The 17,438-nt window shown below is 40.1% G+C and overlaps 1 protein-coding gene across 2 annotated transcripts in view; it reads right to left on the reverse strand.

Annotated features, from left to right (window-relative positions):
• The window catches only part of NAB1 (NGFI-A binding protein 1), a 54,664-nt gene extending 45,649 nt beyond the window's left edge, over positions 1 to 9,015 (reverse strand). The window contains exon 1 of one of the 2 annotated variants that reach the window (XM_004385579.2): positions 8,746 to 9,015. The gene's annotated coding sequence lies outside the window, so the exon portion shown is untranslated. The remainder of the gene's footprint in view (positions 1 to 8,745) is intronic. The other variant, XM_012558171.2, reaches the window with a different exon arrangement.
• Positions 9,016 to 17,438: the final 8,423 nt, after the last annotated feature.

Genomic DNA, 17,438 nt, shown 5'->3' on the forward strand with positions numbered 1-17,438 from the left:
AAAAAAAAAAAAAAAAAAAAAATAGATTCACTAGGGGCCCAATATTTTCTACTAGAGGGCTGTAGTAATTCGTGGTAGAATTCTCACCTTTCATGCAGGAGACCCAAGTTCAATTCCTGGCCAATATACCTCATGCACCATGACCACCCATCTGTCAGCAGAGGCTTGCATGTTGCTATGATGTTGAACAGATTTCAGCAGAGTTTTCTGACTAAGACGGACTAGGAAGAAAGGCCGGGTGATCTATTTACAAATACCAGTCAATGAAAAAACCCTATGGATCACAACTATCCAATACGCAACCAGTCATAGGAATGGTGCAGGACTGGGCAGTGTTTCATTTCCTTGTGCTTGGGGTTGCCATGAGTTGGGGGCCAATTTGATGGCAGCTAACAACATTCTCTGCTAATACCCAGGAAACCACCCAGAGTACATTTGAAAAATACAGGGAGTCAAATCCCTGAGCTGCATCTCAGGAGAGTTAGCATGATTTGGCTGATTTGGCAAATTTGGCAAACTACACTAGAAGATTCCTATTTAACATACCCTCTGGGCACCACAAACTCCTACATGTTCTGTGATTGCCCAGGTTCTTTAGGTTCACCTTCACGTTCATAACACCTCAATCTTCTGGACAAAAACATTCTTGAAATTCTAAATCACCTACAGGAGCATCTGCTTGTCCTCCCACTACAGGGAGAGTCTATATTAAACTATACTATACCAAATAGAAGGGCTTCTAGAAAGTATCTGAGGTGGAAAAAAGGAAACTAACTTTCCCATCATGTTCCTAATTCAACTGCTCCACAGGCTATCAACTCAAGAGTATACGGGAAAAAAATACATACGGCACATATAAACACACACAAAATCTCTTTTGTAAGATAATTATAACCTTGCAAGGTTTATGGTGTCATTAATTAACTTACCATATGTACTCAACAGATTATGGAATAGAGAAAAGACTACATGAGGAAATCTAGAAAGAGTTTTTAAACCTTTTATGAGCTATGAGGAAACATATATAAAACACCCAAATAGGTTTTATTCTTCTGAAATAAGTCAGTGATTTTAGAAAATATTAATTTTTCAAGTTTTATCTTTCTCATCTTTACCCAGAAAGAAAGGAAACCCCCTAGTCCTTAAGAGAAAGCCCTATGTACCGGAAAGAAAGTAGTTCAGAATAGAATCTCTTCATGAGGACTGATAGGACCGAGTGTACATTTCCAAAGTCAAGATGACAGATCAAAGATAAATAAGTAAACTATTCAGAGTTCCAGGAGGCCACCTAAAGGCACACACTTACTGCTGGGATAGGAGTTTCCCCCTTAAACTTTTGCTTTAGGAAAATGTTTCAGTTTCCTACAAAAGATTGCTGTGATAATTTAAACACCCACCACTTCATACATTAACTTGATTTGATTTAAAAGAAAACTTTTATGAGTTGAGATTTTCTGTTTTCACGAACCTTGTATCCATTCATGCTTCAACATGAAGGTCAAATGAGTCAAGAGAAAGCTTCTACCCGCAACTCTCCAATTTGAAGTAAATATAAAAAAGATCCTAATACAACACTACTGTATACACAAGCAGCTAACAGTGTTATCAACTTAGCTGAAAACTACTGTTACCTGGCCTTTTCAATATAGCCTGAAACAATTACCCCGAGTTTGACCTTTTTAAGAATTCCACAGTTTAACAGAAACCAGTTACTCACTCTTACTGCATTCGGAAGCTAATCCAGAGACCTTGCTGTCCGTACAGCAAACCTCCACTTACACCTGTTTAAATGTTCAAGTTCAAGAAAAAGAACTTCGGTGTTAGGGAAGAGGTATCAAACAACAACGGATTAGTTTAACATGGTTTCTTATTGTTACTCCTTGCTCTATTTTATTTTATTTACTGTGCTCTAGATGAAGGTTTCCTTGGTCTATTTTAAATGACAATGATTTGTTCTAAACCCTTAAAGAATCTCCCTTTGGCTCCTCATAGGGTACGCTCAGTCACTTGCCAGATTCAAACTATGCTGAGTGAAATAAGGAGCTGTTTGGTGGAGAAAACTAATGGTCAACTCCTGCTGTGTCGAACCACAACAAAGCATTTAATATGGCTATGGGAAACAAAATTTCCCTGACATTCTCCAAGCTGGGGTGTGGTGACTTAGGGTAGGGAAGAGGCCTTTAACGGTCACTACGGAAAAGAAGTTCCTTCGAAACTGCCTCAATCCATTCCAAAAGGCTTCAACCTGCCTTCTAGCCCCACCACTTTATCAAAACTCTGAGTACCTACTGAGTTACCACTAGCCTTATTAAACTCTGCACATGATATACCTCCTTCTCGAAATGCTCTTCACCAGACTTCAGTAACACTGTATTATTTTGTTTTCCCTACCGTTTCTTCCTGTATCTGACTGTGTAAGAATTCTCCACAGCTTCACATTGGCTCTCTTATCTACTGTCTTTCCTATTTTCCCTGAATGATCTCATGTAGTACCAAGCTTCCCTTACCACCTACACACAGATGACCTCCAAATCTGTCTCTAAAGCTTGGACCAGTGGTTCATGGGCCAGGGGCCATGGAGTTACCACAAATGAGTTCTCCAACCCAAATGCACACCGAGCACTGAAGCATTGGCTACCGAGTGAAAAAGATACCTCTCCATGCATGTCTACTTTGCAAACACAGGTAAATAAATGCCTCTGTGACAAATAAATATACATATATACACAGAGAGACACACAATCTTAATTTTAAAGTATAACTGTATTCAGTCATTTTTATCATTTATGTATTCTCAACCGACAAATACTAAAAGTAAAATTATCATGTATTTGCAATTTTTTTATTTAATATTTAACAATTCATCCTTACACTTGAAAATTTTGAGAACCATCAGTTCAAACCGTTCCTCTGAACTATAATTTGGCATTTCAACTGCTTCCTGGAAATTGTCAAAACCTCAAATTTGATGTGCACAAAAGCAACTACATTATCTCATTTTCCTCCCTTCTTCCAGATTCACAAATCTAACTCTTCTCAAGTCACACTTCTTTTAATTGCACTATTACTCTTCCAGCTTCCTGGCTTAAAAGCGGGGATTCCATTTTGTTTTTTCCTCTTCCTTCCTCAAATCTACGTGTCCTTAGGCTACAACACCACCCTTTTTCTCTGCCTCAAAAGCATCTAATCTTAGGTTTTACTGCTGCTTGCCCCAGCTTTGAAAACAGCCTCCTCACCTTCAATGCATTCCACACTGCAATGGCATCTGTCCTCACTGCATAGATGAAGAAATCCAAACTATTCATATAGGCATCCCATACCCAAAACAACCTTCCCAGCCTCCTCTCTCACTGTTCCCTAACATGCCCCTATGCTCCTGTCAAACAGATACAGTGGGCATTCCTCGAATGTGCCTCCTGCTTCCCTGCCCCTGCGCCAGGCATCTTACCCTGGAATGCTCCCTCCAACCTCCACGGCCTTTTCCATAAAGCCTTTCCCACACACCCTGGTTGTTGATGTACTCTCCCTTCTCTGAACTCTAAAACACGTTGCTTATATTCCTCTCATTTTTTCATTCACTTATTCAAATGTGTCAGGCACTGAGCCAGTCCTGGGGATACAGAGAAAAGACGGTCCTTCACGGAGAATCAGTTAAGGAGATGGACAAATAAAGAGACACTTAAAGCACTGTGATAAAAGCTATGGAAAGTGTTACATACAAGGAACCATGAGAACAGAGGAGAGACCTGGTTCTGCAGAACAGATTACTTACTGTTAGGTTATAAGCTCCCTAGGGGTAGAGATTAGGCCTCATTCATCTTTTACCTACCCCCCCACCCCCACTCCAAGCAAGGAAACCCTCGTGGTGTAGTGGTTAAGAGCTATGGCTGCTAACCGAAAGGTAAGCAGTTCGAATCCACCAGGTGCTCCTTGGAAACCCTCTGGGACAGTACTACTATGTCCTACAGGGTTGCTGAGTCGGACCAGACTCAACAGCAATTGGGTTTGCTCCTAGCAAAATGTTTTATGTACTGTAACATCTCTGTAAGATCGCTGTTAAATGAAACCCAATGTTCAAGTCAGAATCTGATCAGCAGCCTCCTTTTATATTCCAAAAGGGACACCATCTGTGATGAATTATTCATCTAATAATGGCACATTCTACTGCTTTACCTGCAATCCTTTTCATTCTTTCATTCTCAATATGTCCTTTTTCTTGGAAAGCTATATGGTGGACTCCCATAACATAGCTATTTTTCCAAGAGATCAAAGGATGCTCTCCCAAATACAGGAACTACAGGGCTACATGTAAATACAGGAACTACTATGTGTTAGCACAGCCCCAACACCAGCATTTGAAGAGTTCAAGTTCAGTCATGAGAAGAGCCTATGTATTTTTTTTTCTGTTCCTACAGATCAAAATTTAGTATTAGTCATTCCCAAATAATAAATATCTAGCTTATAAATGTTCATTACATTCAAATGGATTCACAATCACTACTCTCGAGTCTTCTACACTCCCTGCTGTAGGAATCATTGTTTTAATATATATATATGCACATCCACATATATAAAATATTAATAATAACCAAAAACCAATCCCATTGCCCTCGAGTCGATTTCGACTCATAGTGACTCTACAGGACAGAGAAGAACTGCCCCATAGGGTTTCCAAGGTTGTAATCTTTACAGAACCAGACTTTCTCCCAAGGAGTGAATGGTAGGTTTGAACTGCCAACCTTTCAGTTAGCAGCCGAGAGCTTAACCACTGCTCCACCAGGGCTCCTAATATTAATAATAAATGCTATAATTTTTATATTGTGTGTATACACCCTATATGAAATCTATGGTACTCCAAAGAAGAGACTTTCCTACGACTGGGCAGAACCCAAGGGCAAAATCCCAGTAAGGCCTGACTTATTTATGTAGAGGACTATAAATGCCTTCCCCCAACACCGCCTTAAATTTTTACTTTAAAATTAACTGAGTTAACAGCAACCTTTAACAGACATTTAAAAAAAAAAAATGTGGAAAACCTTGGGGAGGGTTAAAAGGCCATGAGTCATTCAGATAAAAGGTGAATTACTTCCACCAGATTCTTTTCCTCTTAATATCTTGATGGGATCCATTGCATACTAAGGGCATGAAAGACTGAGATGGGAAATTGGGAAGATGGAAATATAAAATGTGAGGGCAGAGACTACATTTAAAACCTCTGAAGTATTGCCAAGTTTGGGGGACTGTAGCGTGCAGGTAGAGAAACGTGGGGAGAAGGGTGCGACGGGTACACTACAGGCTGAAAATGAAAAGGTTTATGAAAAGACAGAGCTTGACTTAGGGGAGGAATGAATCTCAAGCCAAGGAAATGAATTCTTACTTTTGTACTAGGCCTAGAACCCAGAACTCAAGCAAAAACAATGAAATATAGCTCAGTTACATCATGGGTTACTCAAGATTGCACGGGTTGGCCTAAGTACTAACTCGAGTGTATAACGTGTTTCAAGTTCCAAACAACTTACCTAGACAGCATTTCATCGCAAGTATTTAGTGATCTATCTTAAGACAAGACACTTTTGGATCTTATTACTGTCATAGCTATAAGTTAAACATGCAGTTTCTAATGAATTAATGGTAATTTTGGAAACTAAAACATCCCCTCCCACTGATTCTTTTCTGAATTAAACCTGGAAAAAATTTCTTAGAGATTCCTTAACATTTTAATGTAAGATTCAATAATGTGTAAGTTTAAATTTAGCTATCAAAATCAGAAAATATAATTCAGATTTATTTTGCTATTAAACAATTAATATGCATTTGTTTAATTATAATACTTGGCAATACTAATATTTCATAAAATAGGACTGAAAATTCCTCAATCAACCAAGTCAAGTCATTCAACAAATATTAAGTGACCCCTGAGCACTTAGTATGTATGCAATACATATATAAATTTTAACATTTTTCAGGAAATCTCTTTTAAAATCATTATTAAATTAAGATACCATGCAAATTAACATGCAGCCCCCAAATATAATGCACTGAGAAATGACAAACTATTTGAAAACTTAATGGTATGTTTCAGCCATGAGAATTCTGACAAAATGAGGATTACTATTTTTTTCCAACATCAACTTTTCAACTTTCCCACTTGCTCCATTAAGTTTAAGGGAGTATATTCTACTATTGCATGAGTTACTGAATATGTCGGACCAGAAAGGAAATTTGCATTTAATATAACAACTCTACTACTCAAGAGTAAAAAAAGCAGGTAAGATAAAAATAAGTCCAAAGCAAAAGGGCTAGCAATCCTATATTATGCCTGAGTGGGTACTATTTATTCTGAAATATATTTAATGAACTCCGTAACGAAATACTCACAGACAAATTGATTATACATTAGTAGAATTTTAAGCTATTCAAAACATAATTTTAAGCTATTCACTTCTGTCAAAGTAACACAAAATATACCATGGTTCTGTGGTATCCAGAATACAGCTTTACATTTAAAGGTATATTTTTACAGAGCTTTCATTTCCAATAATGCACATGAATAGCACCAACAAAACAACTACAAGCTTATTATAACGGAATAGATGAGACCTAAGTCTAAGGACAGGCTCTAGGCCAACATACACAAAAATGTGACATATTTCTATTTCTGTCCAATAATCTTTTACTTTGAATTTTTAAAGTTTATGTAACAAATTCTTCAACCGTCCTCCCCTTTGTAAATACATATAATTTCTTCTTTCAGAGTATCCACTGTGCAAACCCCAGAAATCCTTAATAATGAAACAGTATGTTCATAGTTAAAGTGTGATTAAAAGAAAATATCTAATCCTTCAACTGAATCACTAGATAACATCAAGGAAAATGAAAATCTATTGACTTTCCCATAGGGCAGTGGATGTTATTTGCTAGTCAAAAAAAGGTAAATTTAAATTTGATTTAGCTGAGATTATTCAATTTTATTGATAATTTTGAAATAAAACTAGATGTAAATTATTTATTAAGACATTTAAGCTCACTAAATTTCCTTCTATCAGCTACGGAATTCCTAAGGATTTTTGTCATCTGAATTATATCAACAATTAGCAGGCAGAATGAAATAAAATTAAAATGCCGCAATAGTGTTTTACTATTATTGCTATTATTGTTACTATCATTATTGATACATTTCCTCTTAACATGAGACCACCAGAGCCAGGGAACACAAAACTTCTCTAATACCGGGATGGCATTAAAATGAGATATTAACTTTAGCAAAAGATAGTAAAAATAATAAAATTAAAACTAGCAATCTTCCAAAGCTTCCCTGAAATTATTTTCTTTCAAGACCTATTTTTCCAATATCTAACACCGAAAGACGGGTAAAGAACACTGACCTTGCCAGTCATCTACAAATTCTCAAGAGAAGCCTTATTTGCATGCTAATACTTATAAGGACAAAATAACATTTAGGACTTAATAAAAGAGCGATATTAAATGTCTCAAATAACATAAACGTGGAGGAAAAAAGGATACCCTTGAATCTTAAGAGCCACTTTAATTGACACTTCGATTAGATGAGAAGAAGCTTTTAAGTCTTCAGGAAGATAATAGCCTTCACACAACAGAGAGGAAGCAAATCTTATGCATCCCTCTCTTCCAATATTCCTCAAAACTCACACATAAATTATGAAATGTCAAAATTGAGTATGTTGCACAGGGGAAAAAAAGTGAAAATCTCAGCAGGTAATTCACTGCGTGCACACTTTCCTAACAAAACAGCTAAGCATTTCCTACGTGACTAATCCATTTTAAATTCGGTTCCTCTGTGCCTATGCAATCTAATATTACCTATTAAGACTGCCAAAATATTTTTAAACAAGATTTGAGAATTTCCCTCTGTTTCTGATCTTTGCACTCCTTAAGTTTGCAGACACGTCACTGGCAAACCAATTGGTAGTGACAGGTTACTCCAAATCGACTGTTTGGGATGAGTTTTAAATTGACAGCCACCCCAAAATTTTCCATGCTCCCCGAATCTCAGAGAGTGAGGGATAAGTATATGCAAGTCTAATATTTGATGACACTTTCAATGTTTCTCCACGAATAAGGTCACACACCTCTACATCCAAGGCTTGTACGTCCCCCAAGTGTTTGCAAATTCCACGTTCGGCCTTAGCAAGCACAATGAGTCTCTTGCTTCCCTGCACCTCAGTGCCAAGTTTCTTTTCTGTAAGCTACTTGCAAGCAAAACTCTCCTTCCGCTTTTCAAATGAAAACTACATTCGGAAGAGGAGGATTCCCAGGAAAAAAATCTAGACGTAAGTGCAGCACTTTTGTAAAGTAAACAAACAAAAAGACTGCCCCTGGCGAAGATCGCTGCAAAACGCTGAGGCCAGCGCACGCACACAACGCAGAACACACAGCACACTGCACACCACGACTCTCCGGACGCCGCGCGACGACCCCAACCCAGTTGAGAGAATAGACAAGGCAACCCTGGCTTTCCCGCAGGGAAAACGCACAAGCCCCACCCGCTGCCGCGCTCCCCCTTCCTGCGGCCCCTACACCGAATTTCTCCCGGAATCGCCCAAACGAACCCGAAGCCGCCCTCGCTTTGTGGCGGGGGCCGCGCGCAGTCCGCCCCCCGCCCCCCATGTCCCCGCGCGGCCCGACCACTCAGCCGACCCAAGTTAGCCCGCGGCCGCACCAGCACGAACGCGCTCCGCACTTCGTGGACAGGGAGTTGGTACGTACTTCGCCAGCGGCTGCAGCGGTCTTCGCACGCTCTCCGCGGACTGCTCAGCCCCAACTCCGAAGTGACGGCCCCAGGCTCTCCTCAGGCGGCGGCGGCCAGGACGCCCCCGTTCCCATCGAGGGGGGAAGGGAAGATGGTGGGCGCGCTCTCCCTGCTTCCCTCCAGCTCAGGCCCCCAGGTTCCTCCCGCCCGTCCGCCCCGACGGCGCACGTTCGGCGGCAGCGGCTGCAGCTCCTCGGCGCTGGGACGCGCGGGCGGCGGCGGCGACGCCTCCCCCGCCGCGCCCTCCCCTCCTTCTCCCTCTCCGCGCGCTGCACCCTCCTCCTCCCCCGCCCGCCTCCGCCGCCGCCTCCACCCCCCGCGCGCTGTCACATTGGGAGATTCCACTCTTGCTACATTCGCCGCTCCGGCTCCCGCCCACGCGCGGCCGAGTGACGCAGATCCCAGTGTGGGCCGCCGCGGGGCGGAGGCGGGGGCGGTGGCCGCCGGGGCCGGGGCTCGGCCTCTTCCCGCCACCCCCTCTGCGGAATCCGGAGGGCGGCCCATTCACACGGCAGCTGGGAGGAACCAAGTGGGCGCCCGGGAGGGGGAGGCTCCTGCGAGTCTCGCTCCGGGCGGGGGGAGGGGGCGGGAAGGAGGGAAACGGGGGCGGAGGGAGAGAGCAGACACCGCCTCGGGCCTGCTCTGCAGCTGCGGAGTGAGCCGGGAAGGTTTGCAATTTAAAAAAAAAAAAATTTTAACGTGTGAGCTTCCCAATATAGTATTTCAAAGAGCACACCCAGCCAAATCCAACATCCCCTGGGAGCCAGACTTAAAAAAAAAAAAGCGCGCCCAGCCCACTAATCTGGGGGCCGGGCTCGCCCCCGCAGGCTCAGCGCGGAAGTGGGCGAGGCTGGTTGGCCAGGTGCGCCCCCAGCCCAGGAGGCCGAGCCGTCCAGCAGGAAGTTGGCTTTGACCTCACGGAGGAGGAGGGGCGGCAGGTGTGCTCTGCTGGAAGAAGAACCGGCGGTTCTGAGAGAATCTCAGCCTCGCCCATCCTGCCCCCGCCCACCACCGACTTGGCATTGGGAGGATGAGGAGGGGGAAGGAATGGAAACTAACCCGAAGCGCCGCTTTGAAAACTGTCTCGCTCGAGGGGTAGCTTAATTCCCACCTTCTCAACCCTCCTGAAAACCTGCCTATTATTTTATCGGTTAATATTTTCTATTTCTGTGGTGTAGAAATCCGACGGCACTAGTACAGCCCTGGGGTGAGAGTTCCCAAGGCATGTGCAGAATTTTGGAGTTTGATTTGCATAAACTTTTGTAACCAAAGAAAGTATTAAAACACCTCCAAAAATGTACTTAAAAATATTGCCAAAAAAATTGGAAATCTGTTCTTGAATCTATTTTTCGTTTCTTTGCCAAAATGGAAAATGAAAGAATACTCCAAATTTTAGCATTGTGTTCTTGGAGGGTGGAGGGCATTAGATATAAATAATATAGTTTTATATAAATATAAAACTACTGCAAATACAGGTAGAATCCTGTTTTAACGTACATGTTAAAATCCAGTTTTATAGGCGGTCATTCTCATACCCTGGCTGGCCTCCCAGAGTGTGCCTACTTTGCTGATGTGTATACAAGGCATTCTTTGAGATGGGAAATTCTTCACACCACATCTCTTATGTTGCCGCAATGGGTGGGATGATGATAACATTGAAAGAGAAAGACCTTACTAAAGTACTGAACCTTTTTTTTCTTTTTGCAAAAACGTTATAGGAATGAGTAATGCCACAATGAAATATATATAATTAAAGTTAAACCTCTTTCTCCAGTGTTAGTGAAAGGTTCTGTCTGGAGGAGCTGAGTTGATATTTCAAATAAATACGCATGCTTACTTCCTTGCATTCTTCTTCAACTGGTGAAATCACTGCTGGAAGTTTCTCTTAGCCTCTGTCATGGTTTTGCCAAGGGAACCCTGTTCTGCTAAATAGAAAGTTAGTTAATACTCCTTGTTATCGTAAAATAAAAACTATTTAGGCAATTTCTTGACTGAATGGGAAAGGCATAGGTTAACAAATTTTCAGGCAATCTGCAAAATTCTGCTTTTCTAATCCTCCCTGAAACCATGATGTTTTACAAACATTGTTGGTTTTAAACAGCCAGAGAAAAACTTTCTTCCATAACGATGTACAATCAATGATTCATAAGTCACAAAGTGAGTAGTCTTATACTTGCGCTATTGAGCCTTCCAGTTGAATTGTTTCCAGAGTTGGAAGAAACGACCTTAAATCCTTTTGCTGAGCTAATGTGTATCTGGCCAGCGCTGAGCATGATGCTGAAAAGGAAATGTGTCAGGGCAGATAACTTTCTTTTCTCACTTGTAACTGGTTGTTTCTACAATTAAACACTGAAACATCTCCGTGTTTGTTTTCTGGGCACATTTAGATAGTATATTCTTCCCACATTAAAAATGGCATTTTTGTCCCACTTTGCTTTGCCTTAATCACCCTTTGGTGCTGGGGGAGGTGATGGGTGGAAGGAAAATGAGGAAAGATAAATTTTTAAGCTTTTAGGCATGTGGTTCTGTATGTTTACATGAATATGACAACACTGTAGTCAGTATGGTTGCTTGAAAGAGAATCGAGGCATTTACCAGTATTTGAGACAACTCAGGTGAAGAAGCATTGATTCTTATTTACCACCTTACCACTTTTGGTCACCCATGCCATCCCTAAACTCACCTCCCCCCTCTACAACACACTCAGTCTTCTTCCACTCCTAAGCCCCATGGTTTGTTAAGAGAAAGCAAAGGGATGTGCATTCCATGATGTAAGGTAACAGTTAAGATGCCTTCCCATTCTCTGAATGGGGGCAGTGGTGGTTCAGTGGTAGATTTCTCACCTTTCATGCAGGAGACCTGCGTTGGATTCCCAGCCAATGCACCTCATGCGCAGCCACCACCCATCTGCTAGTGGAGGCTTGCATGTTGTGTTATGAAGCTGAACAGGTTTCAGTGTAGCTTCCAAACTAAGACAGACTAAGAAGAAAGGCCTAATCATCTACTTCGAAAAATCAGCCAGTGAAAACCTTATAGACCCCAACAGTTTCATTCCGTTGTGCATGGGGTCGCCCTGAGTTGGGGGCCATGAGTTTGGGGCTGATTCCATGGCAGCTAGCAAAACAACAATCCTCTGAAGGCCCCTGGTAGACATCAAACAGTTTCAGTTTTCTTGAAGGTGATCTCAGACAGGTGTAAGAGAATGTGGGAACACAAATAATTACAATCAGAACACCTTGGAAATCTTTTGTTAAGCATCCATATAATAGTTTCGGTTTCTCCTAGTTTGATTTTGTTATAAATATCTATGTATTCAGGTCATTCATTTATTCAGTACGTTTTATTGAGTACCTATTATGTTCCTGGTTTGGGGCTGGGTGTTTGGAACACAGAGACAAGTAAATCATAGTTTCCTGTCTCCAGGGCTTTCCAATAAAAATCAAACAGTGAGAGAGAGCAGGAGAACAAAAGGAGGTCTAAAAGGCAACAGAAAAATGTTTTGTGTTTCTTTTTCTTGTTTTTATTATTTCTTTCATACACTCTAAAAGAGGAATATACAAACTGTTAATTACTAAGGAATAAGTAAAATAAATACTCTTTTCATAACACCCATTTGAAATTTGAAACCAAATCACAATAAAATAAAAGTAATTTCCTTAAAAATGGAAAAATCAAGTTTCATATTATACTTCAATAAATGTATAAAAGGACACAAGAATGTAATTTCCACGAGGTTGTAAGTTTTTGTTTGGTTTGGTCTTTTAGTCACTGCTGTATCTGCAGTGCCTACAACAGTGGCTGGCGTGTACTAGGCACTTCATAAATACTTGTTGAATAACTGAATGAAATAGAAAAATGAACTGACCACCAAATCTAGTGTTTGTATTTTGTAGATGTTCTTACTATGGAGTATATTTCCTAATAGAGGTATCTAAGATTGGCAATATCTGCTTCTGATTAAATATATGACGTTTCCAGCAAATTAATGAGAATAAGGATATGTTTAAAAGCATGGTGTAAATTGTAAAGTAATTTTTAAATGTTAGTAAAAAAAACTCACATTAGATTTTCAGCCATTCTTTTCTAGAACATTAAAAAAGACTAATAAGTATACCAAATTATGAATTTTAACACAGTTTTCAAAATGGCCTGATGAATACCTCAAATTCCCATACTTCCTATCTGTTATTAATTGTGCTTATTCATAGGAACACTGTTTGCAAATATCATCCTAGGTTTACTTCCCTATCTAGAAAAACAAGGGTTATATAGAGCTACCTCTGAATGGCGTAAATAAACATCAGTAGTACGGTTTTGTATTTTGAAAACACTTTTTTAAAAATTTGAAAGCCTTCTTCTACATTGTTAACTTAGTTTTGTTTTTAGCTGATTGGGTGGATTTGGGAGGAGCTTATTTTATAGCTCTATACTTAATTTTAACCAATACTGTGGAGTTTTCTAGTCATTGGAAAACCGGATTTCTCCTCTTGAGTTTAAAAATTAAGATAAAGAATCATGTTTTTCTGTTTCTGAAAGGGAGTTGAAATTGATGGAAAATAGAATATAACGTGCAACACTGAAAAGTTATAATCAGTGCACATAACATACCTTTGAAAACAAGACTAGTCAGTAGTAAATAAACAATGCTCCTTCCCGTTATCTTCTAATTGCCCTCCCAAGGCATAGGGCATATGCTGAGATGACTCAAGATGGAAAATGGACAGTGTCATTAAATAGCACTAAATCACATACTGAGCAAGTTACTCCCTTTTCAGTTCTCTTTCAGGCCTTCTAAAGGAGGAAATCTCAGTTGGTGCTCTAACCCTTCTAACACTTGCTAAATTCTATTTTTTATAAAGAGAGACTAGGCTTCAGCTCAGAGCCTCTGCAGGCCTCAATATATAGCTAGGATTTAATAGCATTGTTTTCTTTGTATTTGGTCTTATGGTTATCTCTGTTGAGGCAAGTGAGATTCTTTGTCCATTTAGAAAAAATGATATCAAGATATCTTTTAACTAGACTGAGTTAAAAACAAAGCCTTGAGTTGCAATATTGAAGGATTCTATGGTGAAAATATTAAACAATGCAGGAAGCATCAAAAGAAGGTGGAAGGAATACACAGAGTCACTATACCAAAAAGCACTGGTCGACCTTCAACCATTTCAGGAGGTAACATATGATCAGGAACCAATGGTACCGAAGGAAGAAGTCCAAGCTGCACTGAAAGCATTAGTGAAAAACAAGGCTTCAGGAATTGACGGAATAACCACTGAGATGTTTCAACAAATGGATGCAATGCCATAAGTGCTCATTTGTCTATGCCAAGAAATTTGGAAGACAGCTACCTGGCCAACCAACTGGCAGAGATCCATAATAATGCCTATTTCAAAGAAAGGTAATGCCACTGAATGTGGAAATTATCGAACAATATCATTAATATCATACGCAGGTAAAATTTTGCTGAAGATCATTCAAAAGTGGCTGCAGCAGTATATTGACAGGGTACTACCAGAAATTCAAGCTGGATTCAGAAGAGGACATGGAACAAGGGATATCATTGCTGATGTCAGATGGATCCTGGCTGAAAGCAGAGAATACCAGAAAGATGTATACTTGTTTTTATTGACTATGCAAAGGTATTTGATTGTGTGGATCCTAACAAATTATGCGAAGAGTGGTAATTCCAGAACACTTAATTGTGCTCATGAGGAACCTGTACACAGACCAAGAGGCATTCGTGCCAACAGAACAAGGGGATACTGCATGGTTTCAAGTCAGGAAGAGTGTGCGTCAGGGTTGTATCCTTTCACCATACTTATTTAATCTGAATGCTGAGTATAATTCGAGATGCTGGGCTATATGAAGAAGAACAGGGCATCAGGACTGGAGGAAGACTCATTAATAACCTGCATTATGCAGATGATGCAACCTTTCTTGCTGAAAGTGAAGAAGACTTGAAGCACTTAAACTGACAAAGATCAAAGACCACAGCCTTCAGTATGGATTACACCTAAACATAAAGGAAAACAAAAATCCTCACAACTGGACCAATAAGCAACATCATGATAAACGAAGAAAATATTGAAGTTGTCAAGGATTTCATTTTACTTGGATCCACAATCAACAACCACGGAAGCAGCAGTCAAGAAATCAAACGACGCATTGCAGTGGGCAAATCTGCTGCAAAAGACCTCTTTAAAGTGTTAAAAAGCAAAGATGTCACTTTGAAGACTAGGGTGCCCCTGACCCAAGCCATGATGTTTTCAGTCACCTCATGTGCATGCAAAAGCTGGACGATGAATAAGGAAGACTGAAGAAGAATTGACACCTGTGAAGTGTGGTGTTGGCGAAGAATAGTAAATATACCATGGACTGCCAAAAGAACGAGCAAATCTGTCTTGGAAGAAGTACAACCAGAATGCTCCTAAGAAGCAAGGATGGTGAGACTTTGTCTCACATACTTTGGACATGTTATCAGGAAGGATCAGTCCCTGGAAAAGGACATCATGCTTTGTAAAGTAGAAGGTCAGTGAAAAAAAAGCAAGCCCCTCAACAAGATGGATTGACACAGTGGCTGCAACAATGGGCTCCAGGATAACAATGATTGTGAAGATGGTACAGGACCAGGCAGTGTTTTGTTCTGTTGTATATAGGGTTGCTATGAGTCGGAACCAACTCAATGACACCTAACAACAGGAGTATGTTAGTAGTTCAAAAAATAGTAATATTGCGTACCTATTATGTGTCATAGCACTTTTTAAGTGTTAATTAATTTGATCCCTACCACGGTATTATGAGGTGTGTACTATTATTCACATCATCATTCATGTTGTAGAGGTGAGAAAACTGAGATGTGGCATGCTGAATAACCTGTTCAAGATTGTAGAGGAGAGAGCTAGGCTGTGAGGCCAAGAAATCTGGCTCCAGAGCCCAAGTCCTGACCATTACACTCCATGACCCCAAGATGCCAAGTCAGTGCTGGAGGTTTCAGAAGCACTGGCCCATGTGTTTCTCCCATCCTTGAATGTCCAGCTGCAATGGTTAAGGCTGTGATCTGATGTGATTAGCCAATTAATTGTAAGAGGAGCTTCCTTGGGGGTGTGGCCTACATCCAATATATATGGATGCTCTGGCAAAGCTCACTGGCTTTTGCTTGCTCTGGATCCTGCATCTGGCTCATCATCATCTGACCTGTGGTTCTTGGGACTTGAGCCAGCAGCCTGCCATATTGCCTGCCAATCTTGGGAGGGATTCATCGGCCTCCACAGCCTGTGAGTCAGCAGCCTGCCATCTTACCTGCCAATCCTGGGTTTGTTAGCCCCTGCAGCTGCATGAGTCAGAAGAAGCCTCCAGCCTAACTCACGGACTTGGGACTTGCCAGTCTCTACAACTGCATGAGCCATTTCCTTGAGATAAATCTCTCTCTCTCTCTCTCTATATATATATATGTATACATATATGTGCTTCACTGATTTTGCTTCTCTGAAAAACCCAGTCTAAGACACCAGCTTAACCTTCCATGAAGATCTCGCTGATCCCCACATCCTAGCTGCACCCTCTGTGAAGATTTCCCTAACTGCCATTTCCCTCAATGGCCTCTACCTTCCCTAACTCTCATTATGCTTACCTTTTGTGCCACAATGGAAAATTCATAGTTATCTACTCTTTTTTAGTGACTTCACATGTGTTCATCTTCCTAAATATACTGTAAGCCACTTGGTAGGAGGAACTGTCTCATACTTCTCTTGTAGTAGATACATAACAAGTTTTGTAAAAAATTTTTATTAACAAGTACGTCAATGATTAGTTCATTTAAATCCTGTAATTTAGTATTTGCAAACATAATGGATCTTTTTGACCATAAAACCATTTATCTCCACATTTTGAAACTAAAGGAAGTTTTTAGTAAAAAAGCCTGGAGGAGTTTGGTAGTGATTCTCACTTTTCAGTGAAAATTTCACTGAAAGAACATTAATTTATTACTTGCAGAAAGATTTCTTACTTTAGAATGCTTCAGTGACTCAAAACAAAAGAAATCATGTTAAATTTAAAATGTTCTAAGAGGGAAAAAAGAATTTAACAATACGGCTATGACCTATAAAATCTAAGATAAAATGATAATTCTGTCCTCGCTTTCTCCTATTATTGCCTCAGAACAATTCCATATTTAACGAATTTTCCACTGTGTGGTGGTGGCCCTACAATTAACTGAGTCATGTGCAATATTCATATTACCAGGAACATAATTGAAATTTCCCTTATTTTGCAGTATGAAATTTTAAATTTTGGAAGTGTATTATAGTCAAAACTTAGATCAGGATTAAATATTTTTTTTAGATGTATGGAGATTTGAACACTTAAAAATATATGGAGATTATAAAGTTTCTTAAAGGTAAGTTAAGAATATATATAACAACCGATAATTTCAAGAGCCACAACTTTAAAAAATACCTGCTCTTCTGAAAAAAGAAGCAAGTCTTCATGCATTTTATTGCAAGATACTGTAGAATCTTTAAGGTGTAAAGGATTATATAGTTCACTTAGTTCAACCCCCTTTGTAATAAAGGAAACTACATTCAAATACTTTACAGAAATTTCTCAACGTACAGCTAGATTAGTTTCCAGTAGTTTATCTGTAAACTGATTATTT

This window comes from Trichechus manatus, unplaced genomic scaffold (assembly GCF_000243295.1).
Source record: "Trichechus manatus latirostris isolate Lorelei unplaced genomic scaffold, TriManLat1.0 scaffold00142, whole genome shotgun sequence".
NCBI classification, from domain to species: domain Eukaryota; kingdom Metazoa; phylum Chordata; class Mammalia; order Sirenia; family Trichechidae; genus Trichechus; species Trichechus manatus.